At 45.2% G+C, this 24,546-nt stretch overlaps 1 long non-coding RNA gene across 1 annotated transcript; it reads left to right on the top strand.

The window, feature by feature from the left end:
- The first annotated feature begins 6,035 nt into the window (after positions 1 to 6,035).
- LOC138683470 (uncharacterized) lies at positions 6,036 to 7,197 on the top strand. Its single transcript, XR_011322992.1, has 2 exons — positions 6,036 to 6,159; positions 6,873 to 7,197. It is a non-coding gene; the product is annotated as an uncharacterized lncRNA (long non-coding RNA).
- The last annotated feature ends 17,349 nt before the right edge of the window (positions 7,198 to 24,546 follow it).

Genomic DNA, 24,546 nt, shown 5'->3' with positions numbered 1-24,546 from the left:
AGCTGTGGCTTTGGGAGCTCTCTCTCAGACATTGGGAGGCAGTAGACGAGCTGTTGCCTACTTTCCCAAACAATTGGATAATGTCAGTAAAGGATGGCCAGGATGCCTAAAGGCAGTGGCGGCTACTGTATTATTAATGCAAGAGGCACGAAAGTTAACATTGGGACAGAGGATGACAGTTTGTGTCCCACACATGGTTGCTACGGTTCTGGACCAAAAAGGTGTACATTGGCTTTCCCCAAGCAGGATATTGAAGTATCAGGCTGTGTTACTTGAACAGGATGATGTTACCTTAAAAACAATGGCAGTTGCGAATCCTGCAACTTTTCTATCAGCTCAACAGGTTGAAAAGGAACTTGTGCATGATTGCTTGTGCACCGTGGAAGAAGCATATGCTAGTAGGCCGGATTTGAAGGACATGCCTTTGACTGACCCAAATTGGGAATTGTATTCCAACGGAAGTAGTTTTGTGAGGGAAGGAATGCGGCTGTTGGGATACGCTGTAGCTACTACTGATACAGTGGTGGAGGCAAAGGCGCTGCCACCAAAAACCTCAGCTCAAAAAGCAGAACTAATAGCCCTAGCTAGGGCTTTGGAGCCAAGTGAAGGAAAAAGAGTGAATGTTTGGACTGATTCAAAGTATGCCTTTGGGGTGCTGCACACACATGGAGCTATTTGGAAAGAAAGAGGACTGTTATCAGCTCAGGGAACCAGGACTGAGCATGCTGAGCAGATCTTGAAGTTGCTGGAAAGTATACAGAAACCAAAAGAAGTCGCTGTAATTCATTGCAAAGCACACCAGACCGGACAAACTCCCCAGGAGAAGGGCAATTGTTTAGCTGATCTGGCTGCCAAAGAGGCTGCAGAAAAAGGCAAAGAAGTCTTAGCAATAGTACCTGAAAGAGACGTAATCTTAAAGGAGCCTCCCCAATATGATAAGCAAGATAGAAATTTAATTGAGACATTGAAAGCAAAGGTACGGGAGGATGGGTGGGCAGTAACTAATATGGAGCAAATAGTAGTACCCTACATTTTAATGCGTGAATTAGTAAGGGTCGAACATAATAGCACACATTGGGGTAGAGAGAATTTATTAAAACATTTACAAAAATCAGTAATCAGTCGGAACATGACTGAAATTGTTCGGTCCATTACTGAATGATGTGAAATTTGTGCAAGAAATAACCCTAAGACTCAGAACAAAATAATATTTGGAGTAACCAAGGAAGGTTATGTCCCTGGGGAACATTGGCAAATTGATTTTACTGAATTACCAAGAAAAGGAGGGCTGAAATATCTGTTAGTAATGGTTGATACTTACACAGGGTGGCCTGAAGCCTTTCCATGTCGTACCAACAAAGCAAGGGAAGCAATTAGAATTTTGCTTAAAGAATACCACGCTATGGTATTCCATTGGGAATTTCATCAGATAGAGGTCCTCATTTCATAGCAAAAATTATAGAACAGGTTAGTCAAGCTTTACAAATTACTTGGGAATTACATACCCACTACCAACCACAGTCCAGTGGCAGAGTGGAGCGAATGAACCAGACTTTGAAATTGCAATTAAGTAAAATATGCCAGGAAACTTCAATGATATGGACTCAGGCATTACCCTTGGCTCTATTGAGAATAAGAATACAACCAAAAGGAAAGCATCGTTTGAGTCCATATGAATTGCTTTATGGTCATCAGTACCAAGTTCCTAAATTTCCAGAGGATAGGATAGGAATATTAGGGGGGAGTTGGATTTGCGTAAATATTTAATATCATTGGGGAGAGTTTGGCAGGAAATGAAAAGGAATGTGGTAATAAATAAATCTCTAAGTCTTGATTCCCCAGCGCACGCTTTTCAGCCAGGAGACTGTGTGTACCTAAAATCGTGGACTGAAGAACCACTACAGGAGAAGAGGAAGGGGCCATTCCAGATTCTACTTACCACTTATACTGCTGTGAAACTAAACAAGAAAGGACCATGGATTCACTACTCCAGAATAAAGAAGGGTCCTGCTCCTTGGAGTACTGAGCAACTCGCACCACTCAGGCTTAAATTTAGTAAAAGGACGTTAGGATTTTATTCTACTATGACAAAGCTTAGATTCTAATCATGTTTAGGTTAAATTTTGTCCAGAAATGGACAAAAAACAGAAATGTTTTATGGTATGTGTGGTTAAGATAGACTCATTGGAAAATAACTTGGTTTTATGGTTAATACAAGGGTTTGGAAGAGTTCAAAATTTAACCTCTGTTACTGCATGCCTGCCCTTGCCAAAGTCAGCTGAAGATCCTATTCCCTGGGGAGTTCTTATGGTAAATTTAAGCCGAGCTTGGGAACAAATGTGGGCTGGTGATACGAGTAACTTAAGATGGACAAATGAGGAAGGGAACTACTCTCTAAATTATCAAAAACAAAATGGTACAATCTCTAAGTGTAATATCACAAAACCTGGACCCGCATGGGCAAAAGAAACAATCTATAGACCTTCCAGAAATGAGTGTACCAACATCCCATGGGGATGTCAGTTACCAAAAGTATGGTATGCTCCCCAAAAGGGAAAATGGGAACAAATTCAGGATAGAATATGGTGTCTAGAATTCTCAGGAAACCCAGGGGCACCTAATGATCCTCCTCAGGCACCCATTATTTATGGAAACATTAACCAAGATAGATGGCAAAATTGGCAATCAAGGTGGAATTGGAATTGTACTAAGGTTTATAACTGCAGCACATCCTACCCCAAGGTACAACGACTATATCCTGTAGCTAAGGCACTTAGACTAGGATGCGTTTGTAGAAACTATACAACCCCACTGAATGGTACCTGGTCTCCTTTAACTAACAATAATACTTGGCCAAAAATAGATTGTACAAAAGGTTTGGTGGAGGGCCTTGGACCAACCGTGTGGGTCAGTAATGATGGTGAGTGGAGTACCCATCTACTGGTGAGAGGTAGCAGTAAGCAGTGGACCCTAGGACTTTTGACTTTATGTCTCATATGGAAGAGATCTCCATTGCAAACCAGGTGGTGGACAAGGACAAGAACTAGGAGAAATGACCCTTGGCAGCCACCTAGTGTAGGAACAAGAGTAGGGTGGGTATTAGAGTCCATCTTTTTGCCAAGTATTACCAGCTATCAAAATCGGATGACCCTCCATAACCTGACTTTACAGGTGGAAAGCTTGGCTAATGCTACAGAAGAGGGATTACGAGATTTAAACATACAAGTGCAAGCCAATACTAAAATGACATTGCAGAATCGTTTGACCCTCGACCTACTCCTTCTCAAAGAACACGGGGTCTGTGGATACTTAAATTTGCAAAATGATTCATGTTGTATTCATATCCCAAATGTAACAGGGGGCCTAAATGAACAACTGGATAAGATCAAACAAGTGGCACAAAGTAGCAAAGAATTAAGAGCAGAACTAGAGAATTTGTGGTTGAACAAAATACTCCAGAGACTAGGATTCTCACTGACTAGCTGGCTGGCAGGCCTTTTGCAGAGCCTCATTGTCATTGTAGCTGTTATAATTGTGATATGTATCACGGTAACTTGCCTTAAATGGATGTTAATGAACACCTTTATTCCATTAACATGAGGCTAATAAAGAATAGTAGCCTCGACATTCTGGGGATTTGAAGAAATTTGAAGTAAACTCACCTCTAGTGACTGGATGTTATACCAAAGAAATTGTTTACATATCATTGCTTGCATTCTAAAATGAAGGATAGAGCTTAAAAGCACTATACCTTCAAAAGAAAAGGAGGGATTGATAGCTTGCAGCTGCTTTTCTGCAAAAACTGCTCCTTGCAAAATTAACAGATAAGATGCTCGCTGAAGAATTTTAGTGCGACCTTGTTTAGGCTATAAAGTATAGACTTGGTGACTCTGTAATAGATAAGAAAGAGAGTAAAGGGAATCAGACTGCTTCTAACTGGCTCCTCAGGGTCTAGCCTAGATAAACAGTGCCTGCTTAGAAGGATGCATGCTCAAAGGTCTGGGTTCATGCAGAGGACAGCCCAGAGAGACTACCGACGACCACCAGGGACCCTCAGAAGACCACTGACTCTTTTCCTGGAATAAGAAAGAGCATGCATCAGATAGATTAGCATATGTTAAGTAGTTCTCAGATGTCTAATGAATATGTAGGTAATGTAAAGATAAAAACTGTTTAGTTTTCGAACATGGGGCGCCACCTTTGCGAAACGATTCACGTGTGCGCCCAGCGCTGCAATAAACAATGCCTGCTTTCTAAAACTCTTAAATCGAGTCTTAGAGCGTTTCCTCGACCGGCTTTTTCGGTAACACCTGCAGACGTGACCATTGGTTGATCTTTGGCCATGCATGGTGAGCTGCCCTGCTCAGCATATCAGAACACGGAGCTGCACACCCTCCACACGCCCTCCCCTTCCTGTTCTGTGCTGATCAGCTTCTTTTCACCTGTGGTTCCTTGCTATGCAGGGTTCGTTGTTATGCAGAGTTCATCCTTAAGCAGAACTTGCCCCACCACAATGTTTGAGACATTAACTCCTTCAGCCTCTCACAGGTTCTTTCTGGATCTCAGTAAGAAAAGCCCAACAACAAATGGCTTAATAAGATAACTGCTTTAATAAGACAGAATAAGAAGAGGAATAGAGATAGCAAGTAAATCTTACATCCTTCTCTACAGGTTGCAGGGTGAATATCTGCTCCACCATGGACCTCCATGGGCTGCAGGGGGACAGCCTGCATCACCATGTGTCATGAATGGGATTTTGTTACACAGCTGTGGTTTAGCAGGAATTTAAGATTTATTAATATTTTTGAGATAGATCACAAGATTAGATTGTATGACTTTAACAGTACTTAATTATGAGCCAATTTAACAGTGATTCAATGGAATTTGTTACAATCAAATTTGCAACTTAGTTAAAGATTCAAAAATGGCAAGGATCACCCAAAACTTACAGCAGGGTTGCACACAGATGGAGGTTAAATCAAATCACACACATGCACAGACAGATAAAACAGTTCTGAACCACACAGACAGACAAAATAGTTCCAAACCAAATCACACAGAGATTGGCAAAATAGTTCCAAACCAAACTGCAAATGCACATGCACAGATACAACCCACATACACACACACACACAGAGGTTAACCTATGATTAAAATTTCCCTCTCATGAGTTTCACGAATTACTCACTTCTGTGTGCCGGCATTCATCAACGGATGGTCAGTAAACCTCGTGAAATCTGGCCTTTAAGTCCTCGCGAAATCGTCGATGGATGATCTTTCAATCCTCACAAAATCTACCCTGAGAGGCATCCCAGCTCAGGGGGAGATACCAGGCCACACAGCCCACTGCAGTCCTGAAGAGCTCCAAAGGTGTCTCCTTAGATCGCTATTTATAGGGTCTTGAGATGATTGGCTTTGGTCATTATTTTACATTCTGGCCACAATTTGTGCTGAGTCATTCTGATATACAATTCAGGCAGCAGCTGGCCCAGGTGTGGCCAAAGAGTGCCTGACGCCCAAAAGTCTCTGCACTTGTAATCAAGGTAACAGTGCAATGGGAGGTTTTCCCAAAGCATGCATGGCTTATCCTGAGATCTCAGACTGGCCCGGGGGGGTGGGGGGGTGGTGGTGGTGGTGGTGGATGGCTGCACCACCACACCATGGTCTTCACCACAGGCTGCAGGGGAATCTCTGCTGCAGCGCCTGGAGCACCTCCTCCCCGTCCTTCTTCACTGACCTTGGTGTCTGCAGTTGTTTCTCTCACGTGTTCTCACTCCTCTCTCCCAGCTGCTGTTGCACAGCGGTTTTTCCCCCAACGTTGCTGATTGGCTCAGCTTTGGCCAGCAGCAGGTCTGTCTTGGAGCCAGCTGGAACTGGCTCTTTCCAACATGGGGGCAGCTTCTGGTGTCTTCTCACAGAAGCCCCCCCTGCAGGGCACACCCCCCCCCGCTACCAGAACATCACATCAACCCAATACATTCACTGAAGCAGTGGGGAGCAGAGAGTGTAATCGGTTTATCCATCGTTCTAAATTCCTTTCTGTGATCTCCCTTTCCCTTTTAATTATTTATATTTTTCCCATAAATAGGGGTAGGCTTCCCATCAATTTTGACTTTTGGGACTCCGGACCAGAGTAAAGCTATGAATATTTCCTTTCAGGTAACTTTTTTCTTTTGCAGTTTATGTGCAAAGTGTAATCTCCTCTCTTCCCTTTAGATTTGGTATTCTCTTAACTGCCCCAGCACAAGAATTACATCCTTGACTGCTTTCCCCTGGGCAGCTCCCAGGAGTGACAGGATCACTGCTTTAAGATTAAAAGGTGCTCCAGCTAACAGTCTGGACTGAATTCCTGAGGTGAATACCTCTAAGTTGGGGCTAGTAAAGGCAGGGTTGTAAACACCCTGTTGAATAGCCAGTTCTCTCAAATACTGCCCCCTCTCTTATCTATAAACCTCCATGCCAACGTTCTATCATTCCAACCAAATGGGCAGGGGTGCTGTAGCTTTACTGCCCCCTGCAACCATTCCCAAAGAGAATAAATCACATTTCCATTTGCCCAGGCCCCTTTTAAGTGTTGCATCACCACTGAATTTTGTGAAACTGCTCCCAGACACTTAACTTCTGGCAGGCTCAGTTGTCCACCATCCCCTTGTTGCCTCAAGCCTTCAAAAGACTGATTAACAAATAAGAAGGAGGTGACAGTTTAAAGAAAAAAACCTAAACCATGAGAAGTGTGGTATGTTTGCTATTCAAGGACTGTTTAGATTATGTGTACTCAAGGTAAAGCTTATCTAGTTTAAGATTCTGCTTACAATAGAGGATGCTTTAAAGAGTCTCAGACTTGCTAATTAAGGACATACATCCTCCTTCAGCATTGAGAAACAAGGGATTGGCAAGAGAAACAAAGACCCTGGTGTCCTCAGATGACGGGTGACCAAACGACCACAGAAGACCACCAGAGACCCCCCGCGCAGGCGTAGAAGACTCTGGGATGATTGCTCAAGAGAACAACACATCATGCTTACTCAACATAATGAATATGCAATAGTTAGGTGGAACATATGTATTAGATAGGCGTGGTGTTTTAACTGTAGTGTACAAGTATGGACTGAAAACCTCAGTAGGTGTGCTCGATTTGTAGAAATCTTCCACCTTGCACCCTGCACAGAATAAAGCAATGTCTCCTCTCTAAACATACTTTGTGTGTTTCGGGAGTTACTTTATGATCAAGTAACACCCTCCTTGGTCCCACACTCGCAGTAACCACTGTCCTAATCGCCCCCCAGGCTTCTGCCAATACAGTCTGCCACATTCTGCAGCTTGATCTGAGTGTGGTCCTGTACTGATATCACATGCTGCGGTGCCCCGGGGGGGTCCTTTTGCTTTGTTAATAACCAAAGGGATGACAGGGATCACTCCACCATTTTCATCCTCGGACCCTTCAGTCCATTCCTCGGTAGAGGAATCCCAGCTGCCACTGTCCCCATAATCACTGGGGAAACTAACCACTTGACTCCTATGCACCCATCACCAAGTGCAGGCACTCTGCTCCTTCCTCACTGTGCATACTTGGGTCTCTGGCACAGCCCCCTGTGCCTGGGCTTCCAGTTTATCCAAGCACAATTGGGTCTCCAGACTTTCCAGTTGTGTTTGCAATTGCCTGGTTGTTCTCCCATTCACCTTCTAGGGTCTCCTATAGTTGCCGAAGGCAAGTTAACAACCAGATGCTACTTATATCTTGTGCTCTGCCCCCTCCTACCCCTTGCTTCTCTAAATATCTCTTAATATGCTCAGGGGTGGGGCACTGGGGTAATTCCTTCTCAGTTTCCCAACTCACCGGACGGCATCACCCAGGCTAAAAACTCTGCAACTGGCCCCCACATCTACTTGCTGGGCCAGCCTGGCACCCATTCGAGCTTTTCCTGCTCTCTGCTATCCTTCTTCCAAAATGGCCTTTCTTATTGAGATCCTGCTGTAATCGTCAGGGAACCAAATTGTTCCCTGACATTGTGTAATTCGTGTTGAATTAAAAGAAGACAATAAGGCTTACATACCAATCGGGAAGGGGGAAGAGACATATTGAAATTTAGCAGATGCCTTGTGTAAATAACAAGGCTTGCTTAAATGGTGCGTAAAGGTCACGGGAAAAGGGCAACGGCTATAACTTACTAGCTAAGGAGGGTAAAGAACAACAGCTACAACTTACCAGATAAGGGGATTAATTCTGCCAAGACTGTACTTCTCCACATCAAAAGACATTCTACATCAAAAGACACTCATCCTTGAGAAGATCGACCGAATCTGCCTAGTAACAAACCTGCACGAGTGAAGAAAGAGGAAGCAGGACAAGGCGGAGACTTACAAGAAAGGGGTACATGAACTGTATATAAGAAATGTAACTATAACATAAAGTTGTGAGCCGTTGGTAGAGCGTGGACTCCCCGGCCGCCCAGCGCTGCTTGCTTGCTATTCTCAATAAATATATTGTTATATAAAAAATTGGCTTTGTCGGTATATAACAATTTTTGGTGACCCCGACATGATCAGAGTCAGGCTGGTGTGCGACCCCAACTCGGGAGGGCGCCCCCATCTTTGGATGGTCCTGGATTGGCAGGTCCCGCTCCAGACTTGCTCTGACCTTCACGGACTCAATTTACCTGAGCGTAGCAAGCAAGGAAAAAAAAAAAAGATGAGCTCTCCTAACACCCTGTAAAATCGTGCACGAAGATCCAGGCGGCAGAGATACGTAAGTATAAACTGCTGGTTGGGGACGGGATTCCTTGAGTGTGCAAGTGTGTGAGACGCAGAAATCTCTGCGAAGCGAGTGCGGACCTCTTCTAGGTGCGGTTCCAGTCTCCCGCGAGGGACTTGGCCACCGAAGGAGGGAAGCGAAAGATATTGAGAGAAAGAAGGCACCTCAAGATGATGGGGCAGAAAAAGAGTAAAGTTTCTGGCCCGGGAGGGGACTCACGGAGAAGTACCCTCAAAACGGAGGAGAGCCATTTACCTGATATACCGGTAGATAGTCCCTTGGGATTAATGATTAAATATTGGGATGATTGGCCATCTCGTAAAGGGAAAAATAAGGAAAAGATGATACATTATTGTATGGAAATATGGGAGAGAAAACAGATAAGGGCTGATAAATTGTTCTGGCCAGTTTTTGGGATTGGGTATGTCAAGCCCTGAATATGTATGTGAACCAAAAAGAACCTTTTAGTTTAGAAGAAAGTGAATATGCCAGCCTCTGGATAATATCCTCAGCTAGAAGTTATATTTTTGCCTTAACTGAAAAAAAAAAGACGAAGGGGCCCCCACGCGAACAGTGGGACCCGACTAACCAACCCTCCCCACCCCCATATGTCCCGGCTCCAAATCCCCCGCCATCCCCGAATCCATCACCCCCTCCATCCCCACCCCGAATATATCCTCAATTACCCACTCACCCGACCCCTTCTGCCCCGGTAGAAACAGAGGGGATGAAAACTCGGAGAGACCAGGAAGCGACACATTTATTACCCCTAAGAGAAGTTGCTATGGGGGGAAATCAGGGTGGAGTGGGATTTGTATCGGTACCCTTAAGTTCTGGGGATGTCCGAGAATTTAAGAAGGAAATGGGAAGTTTGCTCGAGGACCCTCTAGGGGTCTCCGAAAGACTAGATCAATTTCTGGGCCCTAGTGTTTACACCAGGGATGAAATTCAGGCTATCTTAAGGATACTCTTCACATCTGAGGAAAGGGATATGATTAAGAGATCAGGGATGAGACACTGGGACCAAAGACATCAGCATGGGCCCCAGGGAAATGTGAAATGGCCCCTACAGAGACCAAATTGGGACCATCAAGTTGCAGGAGATAGACAAAATATGAGTGATTTAAGAGACATAATAATTCAGGGAATACGAGAAGCGGTTCCCAGAGGTCAAAATATAAATAAGGCCTTCAATGAGTATCAGAAAAAGGATGAAACTCTGACTGACTGGTTAGAAAGATTAAGGAAAAGTTTGCAGTTGTATTCTGGAATTGACCCTGATACAGCCGTGGGTCAAGCCCTGCTGAAAACACAGTTTGTGGCTAAATCGTGGGTGGACATAAGAAAGAAATTGGAGAAGTTAGAAGACTGGCAGGACAGAGGGTTAGACGAATTGTTGAGAGAGAGGCTCAGAAGGTGTATGTACGCAGAGATGAGGAAAGTCAGAAGAAGCAGGCCAAAATTTTAGTTGCAGCCGTCCGAGAAGGACAGAGAGTTAATAAACCAGGGTCCATGAGGACAGACAACAAGGGACCCAGCAAAGAAAGAAAGCCAATTAGACCAGAAAATAAAGCAAGAATTGAATGCTATTATTGTGGGAAGAGAGGGCACTTAAAGTGGAATTGTAAAAAAAAAAAAAACCAACAAAAAAAAAAACAACAGGATGAGCAGATGTTTAAAAATGAATAGGGGGGTCAGGGGCTCTACTTATTGGGGACTAAAACATCTACGGAGCCCCGAGTAAAATTGAAATTAGGTCCCCGAAAGGAGGAGGTAAAATTTTTAGTAGATACAGGAGCCGAGAGATCCACCGTTCAGAAACTACCCTCCGGTTGCACCCTTACTAAAAACACCATAAATATTGTAGGTGCAAAGGGAGAACCGTTTAAAGTATATGAAACTCAGGATATTGAAATAGAGGCTCCTCAAAAATTTTGCGTGGGTAAATTTCTGATGGTGCCTGAAGCGGAATATAATCTTTTGGGAAGGGATTTAATTGTTAGTTTAAAGATTAATTTATCGGTGGAAAATGATAATCTCGTGGTGAAGTTGTACCCCTTAAATCCCACTGATGAAGCGGAGATCAATCCTGATGTATGGTATAGCCAAGACAATATAGGAAAATTAGATATTCCGCCGATAAAGGTAACCACCCAAAACCCAGAGAGACCAATACGAGTGAGGCAGTACTCATTATCCATGGAAGGAAGAAAAGGTTTAAAACCCATAATACAATGTTTAATACATAAAGGAACCTTAGAACCCTGTATGTCACCCCATAATACCCCCATATTACCTGTCAAGAAGCCTGACGGGTCATTCCGGTTAGTCCAGGACCTACGAGCTGTAAATAGCCGTACCGTCACCCGGTTCCCAGTAGTCCCTAATCCTCACACACTACTGAATCAGATCTCCTCAGATTACACTTGGTATAGTGTGGTGGATTTGAAGGATGCCTTTTGGGCCTGCCCCCTTGATGAAAGCAGTAGAGACTATTTTGCCTTTGAATGGGAGGACCCTGATACGGGTAGGAAACAGCAGTTAAGATGGACAGTGTTGCCCCAGGGGTTTACGGAGTCACCTAACCTGTTCGGGCAAGCCTTAGAAGCCATATTAGAGCAATTTACCCTACCCCCGGGGATTAAACTTTTACAATATGTGGATGATTTATTAGTGGCAGGAACTAATGAAAAAGAAGTTAGAGAAAGCACGATACAGTTACTGAACTTTTTGGGGGACATCGGGCTTAAGGTTTCTAAATCAAAACTTCAGTTTGCTGAATCAGAGGTAAAATACTTAGGCCACTGGCTAAGCCAGGGAACCAAGAAACTTGATCCTGATCGGGTGGAAGGAATTTTAAGTTTACCACCTCCAAAAAACTAAGAGACAGGTTCGGCAGCTGTTAGGACTTTTGGGCTATTGTAGATAATGGATTGAAAATTATAGTAGTAAAGTAAAATTTTTATATGAAAAATTAACCCGTGATAAAATTCAATGGACAAGTAAAGATGAAGAGCAGTTGAATAAAGTAAAAGAGGATTTGATAACGGCCCCGGTTTTGAGCTTACCGAATTTAAAGGGGCAGTTCTATTTATTTGTAGAAACAGATAATCACATGGCATACGGAGTACTAGCACAGGATTGGGCAGGGCATAAGAAACCGGTAGAGTACTTTTCTAAACTTTTAGACCCTGTGAGTAGAGGGTGGCCTACGTGTTTGCAGGCTATAGTAGCTGTAGCTTTGATGGTAGAAGAAGCAACTAAGGTAACCTTCGGGGGAAAATTAGAAGTATATGCTCCCCATAACGTTAGGGGAATTTTGCATCAAAAGGCAGACAAGTGGCTAACTGATAGTAGACTGCTAAAATATGAAGCAATCTTACTTCATTCTCCCAATTTACAGTTAAAAACTACCTCGGCACAAAACCCAGCCCAGTTTTTGTATGGACATGTAGATGATGTACTCATACATGATTGCATCAGCTTGATAGAGTATCAAACCAAGATCCGGGAGGATTTAGAGGAGGAGGAATTAATTGAAGGAGAAAAATGGTTTGTTGATAGCTCCTCACGGATGGAGGAGGGAAAAAGGAAATCAGGATATGCAATAATAGATGGGAAAAGGGAAACAGTACTGGAGTCCGGCCCCCTTAGCCCTAGCTGGTCAGCGCAAGCCTGCGAATTATATGCATTATTAAAGGCTTTGCAAAGGCTAAAAGGAAAAGTAGGAACCATATTTAGAGATTCAAAATGCGCCTTTGGGGTAGTACATACTTTTGGGAAAATTTGGGAAGAGCGAGGACTTATCAATACCCAGGGTAAGGGTTTGATCCACGAAGAATTAATAAGGCAAATTCTTACTGCAATCCGAGAACCAGAATGGGTAGCAGTAGTGCATGTAAAAGGGCACCAAAAAGGACAGGATTTTTATACTAGAGGGAATAACCGGGCCGACTATGAAGCAAAGAAGGCAGCCTCAACCGCCCGAGAGATAGAAGCAATGCCCATTAAAACCTTAACTGAGCAGAAGGAAAAGGTCTTTACTAAAGAGGAAATACAGAAATTTCAGGCCTTAGGGATTGTCCAGAAGGATGATAAATGGATCCTCCCGGATGGACGAGAAATGTTACCAAAAGCTTATGCTAAACATATAATTTCTAGACTACATCAGACCACCCATTGGGGAACCCAAGCCCTAGCTGATCAATTTTTAAAATACTATGGGTGCATAGGCATATATGATCTGACAAAACAAGAGGTTCAAGGGTGTTTAACTTGTCAAAAGGTGAACAGGTCTAACTTTAGGGCAAAATCCCTTGGAGGGAGAAAATTGGCCTGCAGACCTTTTGAGAGGATCCAAGTAGATTTTACAGAGTTACCTAAGGTAGGAAGATATCGATATCTGTCCCGGGTTCAGCTGGGATAGAGTTAATTTTTTTTTACAGGAACCTGGGAGGTGGGGGGCATAGCCGGGGCAGCTGACCTGAACTGGCCAAGGAGCTATTCCATACCATGTGACATCATGCTCAGTATATAAAGGGGGAGCGGGCCGGGGCGTGTGCTCTTCTCTTCGGTGGGGGAAGTGGCGGAGCGTCGGGTCCCGGGTGGTGAGCAGTTGCACTGTGCATCACTCTTTTTGTATACTTTTTCATTAGTACCGTTGTTGTTGTTGCAATTTCTTTGTGTTGTTCCAGTAAACTGCCTTTATCTCAACCCTTGAGGTTCCAGGTTTGTTTTTTTCCTCTCCTCCGTCTTCCCCCCATCCCACCGGAGGGGGGCGGGAGGAGTGAGCGAGCGGCCGCGTGGTCCTTTGTTACCGGCTGGGCTGAAACCACGACAGTCCTTTTTGGCGCCCAACGTGGGGCACGAAGGGTTGAGATAACGACAGATCTGGCCAGAGCGTGTTGAAACAAATTTGTCATACGCATTTCTTATACTAGATAAATAGATGTTAGTCACAATGTTGATTCAGCTGTTTACATGGTGGCGTTTTGTAAGTTCTTATATGCTTTATGTATTGCCTGTAGTTGCGTATCTCATCTCTGGGAGAGTGATTGGGATTATCATTTTGCTGTACTGGGCAATGTCGACTTGTGAAATGATTACATCACTGGTCATGAGGTTAAGCTGTTATCTGTATGAGGCAGTGATATCATTTCCAGACTTTGGGCACCTTCTGTCGGATTTTATTGGTAATTACACCCAACCCATGGGGAAGTTAGGGGGGGATACTTCCCCCCATCCGTTCCCCTCCTTTTTCTCTTTCCAACTAATTACAACAGTTTTCGAGAATTTTGAATATCCTTGGGATGCGCAAGCCTGTGTGCTGTTAGTGCTATGCCTCCTGACTATGTTTCAGGTCTTGTCTAGGGCTACAAAGAGGCTCTTTAAGAGTACCACCCAGAGATCTGTCCCAAAGCTGGATATTTATGGGTGGCACGGCATGTGGGAGGATGTGGGCAGGTATCTAGAGAACTTCTCACCTCCAGTGACTTGGAAGTTCACTCCCGAACAACTGCAGAACCCTCATGAAGTGATAGAATTTTTGAAAGGAAAATGCTGTGGCTATCCCAGAGACACACAACTCACTACACTGTGCTGGGCCCTGGCCAGTATCTACCAAACCCTGCTTGATACTATGCAGCACCCCCAGGGGGAAAAGGGGGAAAAGATGGAAAACAAGACAACATGCACCGTGGCTGCCCCAACCCCAACAACATGCACCGTGGCTAACCCTACCCCGGTGACAGATACTGCCACTAAACCAGAGAACCAACCTGTGCCAGTATCAGTCGCCCCTGTACAGAAAAAGAAACACACAAAGAAATCAGTTCGCTCAGTGAGAGATGAAGATGAACCAGGGTCATCGCGAGAACAGGAGGAAGAGGCAGAACCTGAAATAATTACCCGATCTCTATCCCTGAGTGAGTTGCGTGACATGCGAAAAGATTTTAGCCGCGACCCAGGTGAGCACATTGTTACCTGGCTGCTCCGATGCTGGGATAATGGGGCTAGTAGTGTGGAATTAGAGGGTAAGGAAGCCAAGCAGTTGGGATCTCTGTCTAGAGAAGGGGGTATCGACAAGGCGATTGGGAGAAAAACACAAGTCCTCAGCCTCTGGAGGCGACTTCTGTTAGGTGTAAAGGAAAGATACCCTTTCAGGGATGAAGTTACATGTCACCAAGGCAAGTGGACCACCAAGGAGAGAGGTATCCAGTACCTGAGGGAATTAGCCGTGCTGGAGGTGATTTATAATGATCTGGAAAATGGGCAGTCACCCACAGATCCAGATGAAGTCCAATGCACACAACCGATGTGGCGGAAGTTTCTACGAAGTGCACCACCAACCTATGCCAACTCATTGGCAGTAATGTCCTGGAAAGAAGGCTATGGACAAACGGTGGATGAACTGGCTGTCCAACTCCGGCAATATGAAGGAAGTCTCTCTTCCTCCCTACGGGCCTGTGTCTCAGCTGTAGAGGAATTGTCCCGAGAGTTCCAGCAATTCAAAGTAGATATGTCCTCCTCCTCACCTGTACAGGCCCGCATTGCAGTTATTGGGAGTAAGCGTTCCTCTGCCCAAGAGAGAGGAGAGAGAAAGTACACACGACGGGCTAACCTGTGGTTTTACCTGCGTGACCATGGAGAGGACATGAGGAAGTGGGATGGAAAACCTACCTCAGTCTTGGATTCACGGGTACGGGAGTTGCGAGAAAAAGCAACCAGAAAAGAAGATTCTTCTTGGAAAACTGCTGCTCCAGTTTCCCGTGAGCAGTCCCCCGGGCGCAGTAGATGGGCCGATCTCATTTCTGATCCTCTTGAAGGGACTTCTGATTCACATGTGCAAAAAGTGGGTAACAGATATTCTAACCAGGATTAGAGGGGCCCTGCCTCCAGCCAGGTGGAGGAGAGGGACAACCGAGTCTACTGGACAGTGTGGATTCGATGGCCTGGCACGTCAGACCCACAGGAATATAAGGCTCTAGTAGACACTGGTGCACAATGTACCCTAATGCCATCAAGTTATAAAGGGGCAGAACCCATCTGTATCTCTGGTGTGACAGGGGGATCCCAAGAGCTAACCGTATTGGAAGCCGAAATGAGTCTAACCGGGAATGAGTGGCATAAACACCCCATTGCAACTGGCCCAGAGGCCCCGTGCATCCTTGGTATAGATTATCTCAGAAGGGGGTATTTCAAGGACCCAAAAGGGTACCGTTGGGCCTTTGGTATAGCTGCCTTGGAGACGGAGGAGATTGAACAGCTGTCTACCCTGCCTGGTCTCTCCCAAGACCCTTCGGTTGTGGGGTTGCTGAAGGTTGAAGAACAACAGGTGCCAATTGCTACCACGACGGTGCACCGGCGGCAATATCGCACCAACCGAGACTCCCTGATCCCCATCCATAAGCTGATTTGCCAATTGGAGAGCCAAGGAGTGATCAGCAAGACTCACTCACCCTTTAATAGTCCCATATGGCCCGTGTGGAAATCTAATGGGGATTGGAGACTAACAGTAGATTATCGTGGGCTGAATGAAGTCACGCCACCGCTGAGCGCTGCTGTGCCAGATATGTTAGAGCTTCAATATGAACTGGAATCAAAGACAGCTAAGTGGTATGCCACAATTGACATTGCTAATGCATTTTTCTCCATTCCTTTGGCAGTGGAGTGCAGGCCACAGTTTGCTTTCACTTGGAGGGGTGTCCAGTACACCTGGAATCGACTGCCCCAGGGGTGGAAACACAGCCCCACTATTTGCCATGGACTGATCCAGGCTGCACTAGAAAAAGGTGAAGCTCCAGAGCACCTGCAATATATTGATGACATCATCATATGGGGCAGCACGGCAGAAGAAGTTTTTGAGAAAGGGAAGAAAATAATCCAAATCCTTTTGAAGGCTGGCTTTGCCATAAAAGAAAGTAAGGTCAAGGGACCTGCGCAGGAGATCCAGTTCTTAGGAGTAAAATGGCAAGACGGGCGTCGTCAGATCCCTGCGGACGTGATCAACAAAATAGCAGCTATGTCCCCACCGACTAATAAAAAGGAAACACAGGCTTTCTTAGGTGTTGTGGGCTTTTGGAGAATGCATATTCCAAATTACAGTCAAATTGTAAGTCCTCTCTACCAAGTTACCCGGAAGAAGAACGATTTTAAATGGGGGCCTGAGCAACGACAAGCCTTTGAATAAATTAAGCGGGAGATTGTTCATGCAGTAGCTCTTGGGCCAGTCCGGACAGGACCAGATGTTAAAAATGTGCTCTACACTGCAGCTGGGGAGAATGGCCCTACCTGGAGCCTTTGGCAGAAAGCACCTGGAGAGACCCGAGGCCGACCCCTGGGCTTTTGGAGTCGGGGATATCGAGGATCCGAGGCTCGCTATACTCCAACTGAAAAAGAGATATTGGCAGCATATGAAGGAGTTCGAGCCGCTTCAGAAGTGGTTGGTACTGAAACACAGCTCCTCTTAGCACCCCGACTGCCAGTGCTGGGCTGGATGTTCAAAGGGAAAGTTTCCTCTACACATCACGCGACTGATGCCACATGGAGTAAGTGGATTGCACTGATCACACAACGGGCTCGCATAGGAAACCCCAGTCGCCCAGGAATTTTAGAAGTGATCACGGACTGGCCAGAAGACAAAGACTTTGGAATGTTGCCAGAGGAGGAGGTGACACGGGCTGAAGAGGCCCCGCTGTATAATAAACTGCCAGAAAATGAGAGGCAATATGCCCTGTTCACTGATGGGTCCTGTCGCATCGTGGGAAAGCATCGGAGGTGGAAGGCTGCTGTATGGAGTCCTACACGACTAGTTGCAGAAACTGCTGAAGGAGAAGGTGAATCGAGTCAGTTTGCAGAGGTGAAAGCCATCCAGCTAGCATTAGATATTGCTGAAAGAGAAAAGTGGCCAGTGCTCTATCTCTATACTGACTCATGGATGGTGGCAAATGCCCTATGGGGGTGGCTACAGCAATGGAAGAAGGGCAACTGGCAGCGCAGAGGTAAACCCATTTGGGCTGCCGCACTGTGGCAAGATATCGCTGTTCGGATAGAGAAGCTAGTGGTAAAAGTACGTCACGTAGATGCTCATGTACCCAAGAGTCGGGCCACTGAAGAACATCAAAACAATCAGCAGGCAGATCAGGCCGCCAAGATTGAAGTGTCTCAGGTGGACCTGGACTGGCAACATAAGGGTGAGCTATTTATGGCTCAGTGGGCCCACAATACCTCAGGCCATCAGGGGAGAGATGCAACATATAGATGGGCTCGAGATCGAGGGGTGGACTTGACCATGGACACTATTGCACAGGTCATCCACGAATGTGAAACATGTGCCGCAATTAAGCAAGCCAAGCGGCAAAAACCCCTGTCGCATGGGGGGCGATGGCTGAAATATAAACAGTGGGAGGCCTGGCAGATTGACTATATCACACTCCCACGAACACGCCAAGGCAAGTGCCATGTGCTTACAATGGTGGAAGCAACCACTGGATGGCTGGAAACATACCCTGTGTCCCATGCCACTGCCCAGAACACTATCCTGGGCCTTGAAGAGAAAATTTTATGGCAACACGGCACCCCAGAAAGAATCGAGTCGGACAACGGGACTCACTTCCGAAACAACCTCGTAGACACCTGGGCCAAAGAACACGGCATTGAGTGGGTATATCACATCCCTTATCACGCACCGGTCTCCGGAAAAATCGAACGATACAACGGACTGCTGAAAACTACATTGAGAGCGATGGGGGGTGGGACTTTCAAACATTGGGATACACATTTAACAAAAGCCACCTCGTTAGTTAATACTAGAGGATCCGCCAATCGGGCTGGCCCCGCCCAACCAAGACTTCCACATACTGTAGAAGGCGATAAAGTCCCTGTAGTGCGCATGAGGAGTATGTTAGGAAAGACAGTCTGGGTTAGTCCTCCCTCAAACAGAGGCAAACCCATTCAAGGGGTTGTTTTTGCTCAGGGACCTGGGTACACCTGGTGGGTGATGCAGAAGGATGGGGAAGTTCGATGTGTACCTCGGGGAGATTTGATTTTGGGAGAGAATAGCCAGTGAATTGGGCTGTATGATACCTAACTGCTAAATACCCTGCCAATGCATGTCATTGTATCTATAGTGTCTATATGCCATATCAAGGGTATTACTGTAAGAATTACCCAAATGACTGCGGGATGGACTTTGAAACTAAGCCAAGTACAACAGCGACAGAACTTGAACTGACACCCAGCAATTTCCTCAAGATCAACATCTTCGACCTGCAGACTAAGGGCGTGAGTTGCACCAAATGTACTAGCCACAAGTTCCAGAGGCAGCATACAACAACCCACCATCTCACACCATCTCTCTTATCCTGAAGAACTGTTACAACAGATGGAGCCCCAAAGTCATGGACTAAATAAAATCAATGGACACATTAGAGGGATAGCCCATACGCTAAAGGAATACCATTTGCGTGTGTGTGTGTGTGCGGGGGGGCGACGGGGACGGACGCAAGTCCATATACTTATATATATAAGACAAGGAAGTGGTAGTGGTCGATTGGAAAATGTAAGATCTGGGCATGATGTAGATGGTATAGAATAAGGGGTGGATAATGTCCTGGGTTCAGCTGGGATAGAGTTAATTTTTTTTTACAGGAACCTGGGAGGTGGGGGGCATAGCCGGGGCAGCTGACCTGAACTGGCCAAGGAGCTATTCCATACCATGTGACATCATGCTCAGTATATAAAGGGGGAGCGGGCCAGAGGGTGTGCTCTTCTTTTCGGTGGGGGAAGTGGCGGAGCGTCGGGTCCCGGGTGGTGAGCAGTTGCACTGTGCATCACTCTTTTTGTATACTTTTTCATTAGTACCGTTGTTGTTGTTGCAATTTCTTTGTGTTGTTCCAGTAAACTGCCTTTATCTCAACCCTCGAGGTTCCAGGTTTGTTTTTTTCCTCTCCTCTGTCTTCCCCCCATCCCACCGGAGGGGGGCGGGAGGAGTGAGCGAGCGGCCGCGTGGTCCTTTGTTACCGGCTGGGCTGAAACCACGACAATATCTTTTGGTAATAGTAGACCAACTCACCCATTGGGTGGAAGCTTATCCCACTGTAAAAGCTACTACTAGAACTGTAGTTAAACATTTGCTAGAAGAAGTCATTCCTAGATTTGGTATGGTTATAGCTATCAACTCGGATCAGGGAACGCATTTTACATCTAAAGTATTAAAGGAAACAGTAGAGGCTCTAGGAATTAGGTGGGAATTCCATACCCCATGGCATCCGCAGAGTTCAGGGAGAGTAGAGAGGATGAATGGGCTTATTAAGACACAACTAACAAAACTAATGATAGAGACCAGAATGTCATGGGTTAAATGTTTGCCATTAGCTTTATTAAACATCAGGACAAGGTCCCAGACTAACACGGGGTTATCTCCCTATGAAATGTTATAAGGAATGCCTTATTCCCATGGAATCCCAATACAACACCCCAAAGTTGAGGATGCATCTATTGGTACATACATAACCACCTTAGCAAGGATCATAAGGGACAACCGTCAAAAAGGAATAGTGGAGCAGACGGTCCCCCTGGGATTCCCCATCCATAAAATTGAGCCTGGAGACCAAGTATTAATAAAAACGTGGAGAGAGACATCTTTAAACCCCTGCTGGGAAGGTCCGTTTCTTGTTCTCTTAACTACAGATACAGCCATCAGGACGGCAGAAAAAGGCTGGACCCATGCGACTCGAGTTAAGGGACCGATCTGCACATCGCATTGGGAAGTGGTCAACAAGCCGGAAGATCTAAAAGTCACCTTGAGAAGAAAGAACTGATGAATGAACCTGTGATCATTAACTGTGTAAACCCAGGTTGTAATTGTTACCTATTTGTATGTTATAAGTGTATAGTGTGTCAGGGAAAGTGGTGGAGCCATTGCCGTTACAGGTATTCCCCCAGAGGGGTTTGTCAAGAGTGTCACAATCGGGAAAGACAATTGACTGACAAGGCCTTATGCCTAGGGGTTTTAGTAGGAAAATTGAGAAGGATTCCACTGAGTGGTGGGAAATATTTGTAAAAGGGATACATCCTGAACGATATGGTTATCATTCAAACGAACCTTGCCCTAACGTAGCAATAATAACTGACATAAATTGTAGAAAAACGGTCATAGGAGTGAGTTGCTACTTGTGGGAAGTGAAAGATAAAATTGGAGCGCCTACAGAATAAAACAGGCCAAGCGGCCTAACAAGTACTCCCCTGAAGAATACATTTGCTGCCGAGAAGATGGTACACCCCATTGCTCGAAGCAACCGAGTAGACGGAGGAGGCAGAATTGTACTACTGTGGGGACTGTTGATGACGAGCTGCCTTAAATATGGAGCTGCAGACCCATATAGCAAGCGCTACCAAGTTAAAAACACCCTAACGTTTCCCACTGATCCAACCCCACTCCACAATGACCTAAAGGATTTAAAAATTAAGGACATGAAAAGGCAAGGATCTTGGGGTATAAAAGAGACACCTTACGATGATATATTAAGTTGGGAAAATAATACCCACACTGGTCCATGGATACCACCACTGCTCCCTAGACGTTGGGATCAAGCTTTAATGCTTTTGCTTTATGTAATTTTAAGCCTTAGAAATGTAAAATTATTAGTTTTGGTATAGATGGGCTCAGTACAAAGAAAAAATCTCCATCAGCCATACGAATGGACTCTGTCAAGATGGGAAGATTCCACAATTATCCAAAAGAAAATTACTGCAGAGTCCCCCAGTTTTACCGCCCCACTTTATACTCTGGCTCCCATAAGTCCATGCTTGAACGAAAAGCCCTTTTATTTTTGTCCTAGTTCTAATCCAGGGAAGGGGTATTGCAATGCACCTAACCAATATTACTGTACTTATTGGAACTGTGTTACAATTACAGAATATTACTGCTAACCTTAACTTTTAGTCCATGTATTTTAAATAAAGTTATAGCCCTTGTTCAAAGCAAGATAGAATCAATCCGATTAATGATAATAAGACAACAATATAACAACTTAGATAAATTAGAAGAAATTGAACCAGAATCAGAGATGACTCCAATTAAAAGGACTCTTATTAGATTGGAAACACGAATTAATACTGGTACCAAAAAGGAAAACGGGGGACTGTAATCGTCAGGGAACCAAATTGTTCCCTGACATTGTGTAATTCGTGTTGAATTAAAAGAAGACAATAAGGCTTACATACCAATCGGGAAGGGGGAAGAGACATATTGAAATTTAGCAGATGCCTTGTGTAAATAACAAGGCTTGCTTAAATGGTGCGTAAAGGTCACGGGAAAAGGGCAACGGCTATAACTTACTAGCTAAGGAGGGTAAAGAACAACAGCTACAATTTACCAGATAAGGGGATTAATTCTGCCAAGACTGTACTTCTCCACATCAAAAGACATTCTACATCAAAAGACACTCATCCTTGAGAAGATCGACCAAATCTGCCTAGTAACAAACCTGCACGAGTGAAGAAAGAGGAAGCAGGACAAGGCGGAGACTTACAAGAAAGGGGTGCATGAACTGTATATAAGAAATGTAACTATAACATAAAGTTGTGAGCCGTTGGTAGAGCGTGGACTCCCCGGCTGCCCAGCGCTGCTTGCTTGCTATTCTCAATAAATATATTGTTATATAAAAAATTGGCTTTGTCGGTATATAACACTGCCGACTATGCCAAATATTCTACACCAGTGGGGAGGGGGTGTGGGGTGAGGTGAGAGAGAGAGACATGGTATAATGTTCTTTCTGGATCTTAATAAGAAAGGCCCAACAACAAATGGCTTAAAAAAATAACTCTTTTAACGAAACAGAATAAGAAGAGGAATAGAGATAGCAAGTAAAACTTACATCCCTTCAGATGCTGGGAACCATGCATTCATGCCGCATTGGATGGACCTCAGATGGATTTCCCCATGGCATGCTGCACAGATCCCATCCATGAAGAGAAGCTCCTCCTTTTTGGTCATTCAAGTTATTACATAATTTCCTTACAAGAAAACAACTCTGTTCATAAAGGATGTTTGCATGAGAACTTCTTGCTGCACTTTTAGATATAAGGAAGGCCACACAGGTGGCTTAATCGCCGGTACCAAGTTGGAGCTGCCTGCAGGTTCCTCTGGTACAGTGAGCTGGCTGAGTTTATCCTGTGGCCAAGGGATATGTGCAGCACAACACAGGCCTGAAGGTCACGCTGTAATGTGCAGCACAGGGCAGCACAGGCCTGGGCCTACTCAGGTTAACTGCACTGCGGATCACTAACTCCTCGATGTACAACAGTCTCCCAGTCAGGATCACTACACCATGCAGTATTACTGGGGCAGACTTTGGGCTTTGCAGGGTGCTGCAAGACACAGGCAACACTGTCTGCAAAAATGGAAAACCAGAACAAAATGCTAACTTCAGAAGAACATGTGCGTGGGGATGATAAGAAAAAAACCTGAAGTGAATGCCAAAAAGATCACTCGAACTATAAGAATAAGCCAATAGGCCCATGAATTGTAAACTGGCTTTGAGGTGTCACACAGAAAGGGTGGGTGGTAATGGGGGGGAGAGCTCCTGATGTACACTAGGTAAATGACCCCACTTTTGGGACAACAGTTTTGGCAGCCCGGATGGGACTGCACTGACAGCCTTGCCTGGATCATCTTGCTGCACCCAATGGGGAGAAGGGAACCGAGCGGACCCCAGCGTGCACCGACCTGTTGATCGGAGACTCCATCAGCTCCTCTCCTGCGGTTGGGCGGTAAGCGACACAACAGTGCAACGCTATTGGAAAAGAGGTATTTTCTGATAGATAAATAAGGGAAGAGGGAAAAGTCTTTTGGGGAGTAGCAAGCATTTGGGGACATTTTGTCCCATTTGGGCTCTGTGTAAGACGCATCAGGAAAGATACACAGCAGGAGCATAATTTCGTTCCTACACATTGATTTGTAACGAAGGGAGACATCCCTCATTTTGGTGTATGAAACACTGGGTTTGTTTCTACACGTTGTTTCTGTAATGAAGGGAGACGACCTTTGCGGCGGAGGATCCACAGGGGACATCACACACAGACCAATGTGATCAAGTGAAGCCCATTTACTACAACTTTCAGCACAGTTATATACCCTATGTGCTTATGCACGCGCCTTATACAATGCTCTGATTGGTACAACATCTCGTTTCATGTGGCGCTATCTTATCCTTTATTGGCTGCTCAAGCTTCTTCACGAGGCGTCCTGCGGTTGCTTCTCTCGTTCTTCTGCATCCAGGAGTTGTTTGTCAGGCTCTTCTTATCTTCCTTTTCCCAGCGTACAAGGACACAGCGTCCTTGTCCGCTTCAGCACTTTGTATGCTTATGCTTCATCCCAGCTAGAGGCTGGATTGCTCACATGTCCTCGCTCAGCCAAGAAATCCTCAACAATTCCCCCTTTTTGTTTTTGAGCAATCCAGGCTTGGTTAATAACTTGGGATGCCATTTTTCTCAACAAGCTAAACAAGGTAAAATTATTACAATAGCTAAAATCACAATGACTACAACAATGCCCATGCGACATAACTCTTTAAGCCAACCCCCTATCCCTAATGACCCGAACCATGAGGACTGTAAGGAAGATGAACCATCCGTACATTCTTGTGCCATCTTGCTCTGCGAACTCAGCCCAGCAATCGTTAGGTGCCAGCTTTATGTGGGCGTCCCCACGGAGGCAACGATGGCCTTGCCGTACACCAGCCCAATGCTCTTCGGAAAATCCCGGTATTTATACATTTGCAGAGGAATGGATT

Source organism: Haliaeetus albicilla, chromosome W (assembly GCF_947461875.1).
Source record: "Haliaeetus albicilla chromosome W, bHalAlb1.1, whole genome shotgun sequence".
NCBI classification, from domain to species: domain Eukaryota; kingdom Metazoa; phylum Chordata; class Aves; order Accipitriformes; family Accipitridae; genus Haliaeetus; species Haliaeetus albicilla.
Note: the sequence above shows the minus strand (reverse complement) of the source record. Positions and strands in the feature narration are given on the sequence as shown.